The sequence below is a fragment of the Eptesicus fuscus genome, chromosome 7 (genome assembly GCF_027574615.1).
Source record: "Eptesicus fuscus isolate TK198812 chromosome 7, DD_ASM_mEF_20220401, whole genome shotgun sequence".
NCBI lineage: Eukaryota > Metazoa > Chordata > Mammalia > Chiroptera > Vespertilionidae > Eptesicus > Eptesicus fuscus.
The window spans coordinates 105,774,314-105,782,033 of record NC_072479.1 but is presented as its reverse complement, the minus strand read 5'-3'; positions in this window follow the sequence as shown (position 1 = coordinate 105,782,033).

Below are 7,720 nucleotides of genomic sequence, written 5' to 3'. Positions count from 1 at the left end.
TCTGCAGGAACCGTGACCTGGCATTCTGTCCCCACCACGCACCGCCTTGCCCTGCAGAGACTCCAACGCGCAGCGCACTCGCGAGTCACCCGCGCTTCCTTGCTCCCGAAGGACTTGGGTGGAGCAGGGATGGGGCCTCTTCTAGGTCAAAACTCCTTTTTAAAAAATATATCTTTAAAAAATATATACTTTTATTAATTTCAGAGCAGACGGGACGGGGAGAGATAGAAACGTCAATGGTGAGAGAGAATCATTGATTGGCTGCCCGCAACCTGGGCATGAATCGAACCGTGATCTCCTGGTTCGTAGGTCGACACTCAACCACGGAGCCGCTGGAAGGGCGGGGGGGGGGGGGGGGGGGGGGGGACTCTAGGTCAGACCTCCTCCCAGCAGCCATTTGATCGGCTTTGTCTAGAGCTCCGTGCGGCTTCTCCCTTCTGTCTGTGGAATGCAGACACCTTTCACTTTGCTGAACCATCAACGTGGGACCCCTCTCTCAAGAAAGAGGGCCAAGGGGCAGGTTTCCTGTTTTAAAAAGCACTTTGCATGGAAGCCAGAGAAAACACCCCATCCGGTCCCGGCGGGCGTGGTCACACACCAGGGGGCAGGCCTTTCCTCGCGTTTGTGTTTTGTGCCAAGCTCGTACAAACCCCACCGCCACCGCTCAGGGCGGTAAAACACACGCCACGAAGCAGCGACACCCAGTGACAGAGCCTCCCTTCGCACGGCCAGGGACAGGGTCATCGGGGAGGTCTCCTCACTCAGGCGAAGCTGTGCTGAGCCATTTGGAGCAAAGGTGATTTCTGCACCCATTTTGGCTAAAAGGTCTCTACCCATGAGAGGCACCGGGCAGTCTGGCAAGTACAGGAATTCATGAATTACTTGATGACCACCAAGTTGGCATCGGCGAGGGCGGCAGAATGGTCTACGGGTCTGATCCCCAGTAGCTCCAATAGCGGTGACCTCCTTTCCTGAGAGAGGCGCTACTTTCTGTGTGACTGCTGAGTGCTCAGCTCCCGTATCAACCATAAAGTCCACAGTCTGGCCCCCAATTTTCATTCTGACCAAGGGCTCGTGGGGGCCCAGCTGAAAAGAGCCCGGTCTGTCCTAGCCGGAATCAGCCATTGCAGCCCGATGAGATCTGCTTCAGGTGCTCTGGCTGATAGCGACTGGGTGAAAGGGGGCCCAGTCTTTTTACTTTGCCATTTGGGACATTCATTCTTCCAGTGTCCTGTCTCCTTACAGTAGGCACACTGGTCTCGTCTCAGGCTCGCTCTTCCTTTCCCCCCTGGTCTGTATTCTTGCTTCCCTTTCTGATCTGTCTGGGAGCCTGAGCCTCTAAAAGCCGCTGCTACTATATTGGCCCTTCTCTGTATTCTCTTTTCTTCCTCCCTCCTCGCCACACTGTCTCGGTTGATGAAAACCTCGTTGGCTATCTCCAGCAGTTCGGTGGCATTCTTTCCCGCAAACCCTTCCAGCTTCTGTAATTTTCTCCTGATATCAGGCTGGGCCTGGCCTACAAAAGCGGCATTTACCCTGGGCTGATTTTCCGGGGCCTCAGGGTTAAAGGGGGTGTAGATCCGGTATGCCTCACACAGTCTCTCGTAGAAAGCTGCTGGACTTTCGTCAGGCTTCTGGAAAACCTCAGAGATTTTAGCCATATTGGTGGGCTTCTTGGCGAAGGGAGGACCTATCACACAGCGGTTGTGGGGGAAAGAATGCGGGTGCCGGCCCCGTTCATGGCGGAGGGAAAAGACACGGGAAGGCGCGGGAAGCCCAGGCGGGCTCTCCTCCAGCTTCTATCTTTGCTCCCCCAGCCCGCATAATCAGTACCCCCCCCCCCCCCCCCAGCGAGTCGCTCCCCTTTGTTGCTGCAACAATAACTCCTTGCATGTCAAACGCTCTGCGATAGAAGAAGAACGGCGCGGAGGGGAGGAATGACGTGCGGGCGGTATTGCTCCCAGCTTTATTAAATTCGCTCTCACAATGTTTATGAAGCGGGAGAGCAGGTGCTCCCCAAGCAGCCGATTCCGCATTCATGAGCGGGTCTGTGGGGGCCGGGGGGAGGGGGGACGCAGGTCCCGGCCCAGGTCTTGGCTCTTATTTGTTTTCTCCCAAATGAACTCTCCTGCCCGCTGCCTGAGCCCTGACGTTGCGGGCTTCGAGCCACGTTAAACCACGAAAGCAACGTGTCCAGGCTGAGTGCGGGCGGGACAGCCGGCTGGAGCCCAGACGGCCAGCAGATCACTTCCTCCCGCCCTGGGGGCCAGGACCTGAGACCCCTCGAGGTCAGGGGCCTGCTTTGCTGCTGTAACAGGCCAGGGTCCCAGGCCGGGTTTCCCATAGCCCACTCCCCCCCCGCCCCCCTTTACAGCCCATGCATTTGGTTGTTCATATCGATTGCAGAGCCCAACCCCATGCCTCTCCACGAGGCTTTGGGAATGGTTTGGATCTAATTTTTTTAAAATGTATTTTTATTGATTTCAGAGGAAGGGAGAGGGAGAGAGGGATAGAAACATCCATGATGAGAGAAAACCGTCGATAGCTGCCTCCTGCAGGCCCCACACTGGGGATTGAGCCCGCCACCCGGGCATGTGTCCTGATCAGGAGCCCGCCACCCGGGCATGTGCCCTGACCTGTGACCTCCTGGTTCATAGGTCGATGCTCAACCCCTGAGCCACGCCGGCCGGGCTGGACCTAATTTTTAAAGCCTTTTTGATTTGCAACCAAGCAGGTCAGGCCCTTGCTGCCCCATTTCACATCAGGGTGGGAACCTGGTCACGTGCGCTGGCCTCTGGCGCCTTTTAAAAACATTTTTATTGATTGATTTCTTGAGAGAGAGAGAGAGAGAGAGAGAGAGAGAGAGAGAGAGAGAGAGAGAGAGGCATAGATTTGTCGCTCCACCCATTTATGCATTCCTTGGTTGCTTCCTGTTTGTGCCCTAACCTGGGATCCAACCCACAACCTTGGTGTATCAGACGACGCTCTAACCAACTGATCAACCTGTTCAGGGCCCTGGCCCCTTGCAACTACCTTTCAAATTCCCTTACTGGTCTCTCTGCCCAAGGTGGTGTGGACGGAAGGGGCCACATGCTACCCTGACAGCTCAGGGAGGCCTGCATTCGGTCTTGCAAACTCAGAGACCTAAAGTCACCACAAAGGATGGTCTGAAATTAAACTTTAACCAAAAGCAGTGATGGTGGGTAGTCACCTCCTAGGCCGGTATCTTCACTGACAAGGTCAACCTTTACATTAGCTGAGCCTATCTGTCTTTTTGCATCTATGATAACACACCCTTGAAATGTCTGGGTAACTTGTAACTTCCCTTTTTCTGGAGCCCCTGGGGCACAACCTAATGTGCTGGGCCTGGGACAGAGACCACAAGTTCCTTCATTATCATGTTAATTGTTCCTGCACCCACCTAAGTATGTGTCCATCATTTTACTTTTTATCCAATCCCAGGGGTTCCTCCCCCACCCCCGCCCCGCTTTGCTTTGTCCCACCTCCTTAATCTATCACCAATGGATGTCATGTAACCCACCTATGTCCCTTTCCTTTGATTGCAATGTATAAATACAGATGTAACCCGCCATTCTCCGGAGCATCATCTCAGTTCATTGAGGTTCTGCTTCCTGGCATATGTGGACAGTTTGGCTCAAGTAAACCCACAACAATTCTTTGCAGGTTCCAATGGTTTTTACTTTGACAGTAGTCAGACAACAGGGTTACTCAGCCTGCTTTGCACACAGGGCCAGACAGTGACTCAGCCTCCACCATTGCGACATGTGCCCTGGGGGTGGGGGGGCGGTCATCCCTGGAATGTGTTACACTGGAGGGCAGCTGTGTGCTGAGGGTGCGATGTGATGTGGAGGCTGCCGTGGCTGCAAGGTGAAGCACCTGGGATATGATTGGCATTGGTGCTGGTGGCAAGTGGGGGTTTGGAGCATCCCTGAGCGGTGGGAGAATCCCTGAGCGGTGGGAGCATCCCTGAGCGGTGGGAGAATCCCTGAGCGGTGGGAGAATCCCTGAGCGGTGGGAGAATCCCTGAGCGGTGGGAGCATCCCTGAGCGGTGGGGGCATCCCTGAGCGGTGGGAGAATCCCTGAGCGGTGGGAGAATCCCTGAGCGGTGGGAGAATCCCTGAGCGGTGGGAGCATCCCTGAGCGGTGGGGGCATCCCTGAGCGGTGGGAGAATCCCTGAGCGGTGGGAGAATCCCTGAGCGGTGGGAGAATCCCTGAGCGGTGGGAGCATCCCTGAGCGGTGGGAGAATCCCTGAGCGGTGGGGGCATCCCTGAGCGGTGGGAGAATCTCTGTGCGGTGGGAGAATCCCTGAGCGGTGGGGGCATCCCTGAGCGGTGGGAGAATCCCTGAGCGGTGGGAGCATCCCTGAGCGGTGGGGGCATCCCTGAGCGGTGGGAGCATCCCTGAGCGGTGGGAGAATCCCTGAGCGGTGGGAGCATCCCTGAGCGGTGGGAGAATCCCTGAGCGGTGGGAGCATCCCTGAGCGGTGGGGGCATCCCTGAGCGGTGGGAGCATCCCTGAGCGGTGGGAGCATCCCTGAGCGGTGGGAGAATCCCTGAGCGGTGGGAGCATCCCTGAGCGGTGGGGGCATCCCTGAGCGGTGGGGGCATCCCTGAGCGGTGGGGGCATCCCTGAGCGGTGGGGGCATCCCTGAGCGGTGGGAGCATCCCTGAGCGGTGGGGGTATCCCTGAGTGGTGGGAGAATCTCTGTGTGGTGGGAGCATCCCTGAGCGGTGGGAGCATCCCTGAGCGGTGGGAGAATCCCTGAGCGGTGGGAGAATCTCTGTGTGGTGGGAGCATCCCTGAGCGGTGGGAGAATCTCTGTGTGGTGGGAGCATCCCTGAGCGGTGGGAGAATCTCTGTGTGGTGGGAGCATCCCTGAGCGGTGGGAGAATCTCTGTGTGGTGGGAGAATCCCTGAGCGGTGGGAGAATCTCTGTGTGGTGGGAGCATCCCTGAGCGGTGGGAGCATCCCTGAGCGGTGGGAGAATCTCTGTGTGGTGGGAGCATCCCTGAGCGGTGGGAGCATCCCTGAGCGGTGGGAGAATCCCTGAGCGGTGGGAGAATCTCTGTGTGGTGGGAGCATCCCTGAGCGGTGGGAGCATCCCTGAGCGGTGGGAGAATCCCTGTGCGGTGGGAGCATCCCTGAGCGGTGGGAGAATCCCTGAGTGGTGGGAGAATCCCTGAGTGGTGGGAGAATCCCTGAGCGGCGGGAGCGTCCCTGAGCGGTGGGAGAATCCCTGAGCGGCGGGAGAATCCCTGAGCGGTGGGAGAATCCCTGAGCGGTGGGAGCGTCCCTGAGCGGTGGGAGAATCCCTGTGCGGTGGGAGAATCCCTGAGCGGTGGGAGAATCCCTGTGCGGTGGGAGCATCCCTGAGCGGTGGGAGCGTCCCTGAGCGGTGGGAGAATCCCTGAGCGGTGGGAGAATCCCTGAGCGGTGGGAGAATCCCTGAGCGGTGGGAGAATCTCTGTGTGGTGGGAGCATCCCTGAGCGGTGGGAGAATCCCTGTGCGGTGGGAGAATCCCTGAGCGGTGGGGGCATCCTTGAGTGGTGGGAGAATCCCTGAGCGGTGGGAGCATCCCTGAGCGGTGGGAGCATCCCTGAGCGGTGGGGGCATCCCTGAGCGGTGGGAGAATCTCTGTGCAGTGGGAGAATCCCTGAGCGGTGGGGGCATCCCTGAGTGATGGGAGAATCCCTGAGCGGTGGGAGAATCCCTGAGCGGTGGGAGCATCTCTGTGAGATAGGAGCATCCCTGTTTTCCCATCAGGCCTCTCCCGTGGGGTGGGGTGAGGCATTGTTCCTGGAAGTTAAGCCTCGAGCTTGGCCCTCCTAGGTCCTGGCAAATCTAGGAGCTTCCAACATCCTTTAGTAAACGCCTTCGCTGTGTAACCAGCCGGAATCGGCTTCCGTGACTTGCAACTAAGAGCCTTCTTGATCCCGCACCCTTCTCCGATTTTTCACATCCTCGCCCCAGGATGTGTTTCCATGGACTTTTAGAGAGAGGAGGGGAGAGAGAAACATTTATCAGTTGCCTCCCATAGGCACCCGACTGGGGATCGGGAATGGAACCCACAATCTTTAGTGAACGGGACACCGCCCCAACCAACCGTCACCGGCCAGGGCCCACAGCCTTCCGCGTTATGCTGCCCGGCCCCTCCCCCCTTCCCAGCACAGACCCACGTACATCCCCGCCGCGAAGAGAGAAGGGCCAGCGCGAGGACTCCCTCGGGTGATGCGGCCGATGCTGTACATTCTGCGGCGTTTGCAGCCCGCGGAGCGTCTGAGCGCCCCGCAAACGTCAGTCAGCGAGAAGTGCTCTTGGGGGCGAAGCCGTCAGCTCGTTATCCGGCCGTTATCACCTTCAGGTCGAACCCAGGACGTCGTTTGCCCAACACACTGCCCTCTGTACAGCGCGGCTTCATCAGACGCCCGTATGGAGGAGTTACAATGCTACAGCCAGCACCTGCTCGGCGTGCCCACAGTGCAGCAGACAAGCAGAGGAACAGCCCCGGCTGCAGAACTTTCTGTCTGGAAAGATCCTAGCTACAGATGGAGAAGCTGAGGTCAGGCAACTGGCCCACCACCACACAGCCGGTAAGTGATCAGTTCACGGTGAGAACCCAGGGTGCCGGCCCGGCCCGCGAGGGGTATGCCGTACACACAAACGTGTAAAATGTCAAGTCCCAGGGTCAGCCTTCTCCTGCTCACAGACGATCTTCCTCCAGAGTATTTGGGAGAGTGTATCAGTCAGATCCAGCCGGGTTATGATGCAGTAACAAACATCCCCCAGCCTCAGGGGCTGACACCGACTTAGGTCTCCTCCATTCATGACATGCCTGCAGCCCCCACTCCCTGCCGCCTGGAGCGGTCCCATCTGGAACAGCCTGTCACCACGCGGAGGGCAGAGGAGCTCTGGAGGGTCTCCGCCTGGCAATGAAGTGCTGCAGCTCCCAAGGGCCCAAGTCCCTTCTGCTCAGGACCCCGGGCCCCACCAGCCACCACGGGACCAGGAAGTGCAGGCCTTTCGTGTGCTCGGGAGGCAAGGAGCGGAGCGCCACAACTTTCGGGGCCTACCTGCAATCTGTTCCTCGCATCCCGGCTGATGTCCTCTGCCCAGCAGCCTCCCCACGTCCCCCAGGACCCCTGAGGCCGCTGCCCACATCACCGCTGGACACTCCTGGAGCTCAGGACCACGGTCCCCCTGCTGGGAGGCCCCCTCCTCCTGGCCTCAGCAGAGGAGCCCACACTCCCTAAGGGAAGTGGTGTGGAGAGCTGAGTTAGCCTCCTGCACACCCCCTACTGGGCATGTGTCCTGACCGGGAATTGAACCGTGACCTCCTGGTTCATAGGTCAATGCTCACCCACTGAGCCACGCCGGCCGGGATGGATCTCCTTCCCTTTTAAGGCCGAGCCATTCCACTGCATGGACACACACACCCTGCTCACCCATTCACCTGCCCACGGACACCTGGGCTGCTGCCGCCTTTCGGCTCTCGCGAGTGGAGGTGCTATGAACGCGGGTGGGCAAGCGTCCTGAGTCCCTGCCTTCCGTTCGTTGGGGGCATATCCAGTCTAATTACAGATTAAATATTACTTTCGTGGCCAATGGAAAATCACAAACGAGTCAAAACTCTGGAGGGGGCCCCCTTGGCACACCCTACTTCCTAGCCTTTCTCCCCGAGTCCTCCCCTTTCTCGGG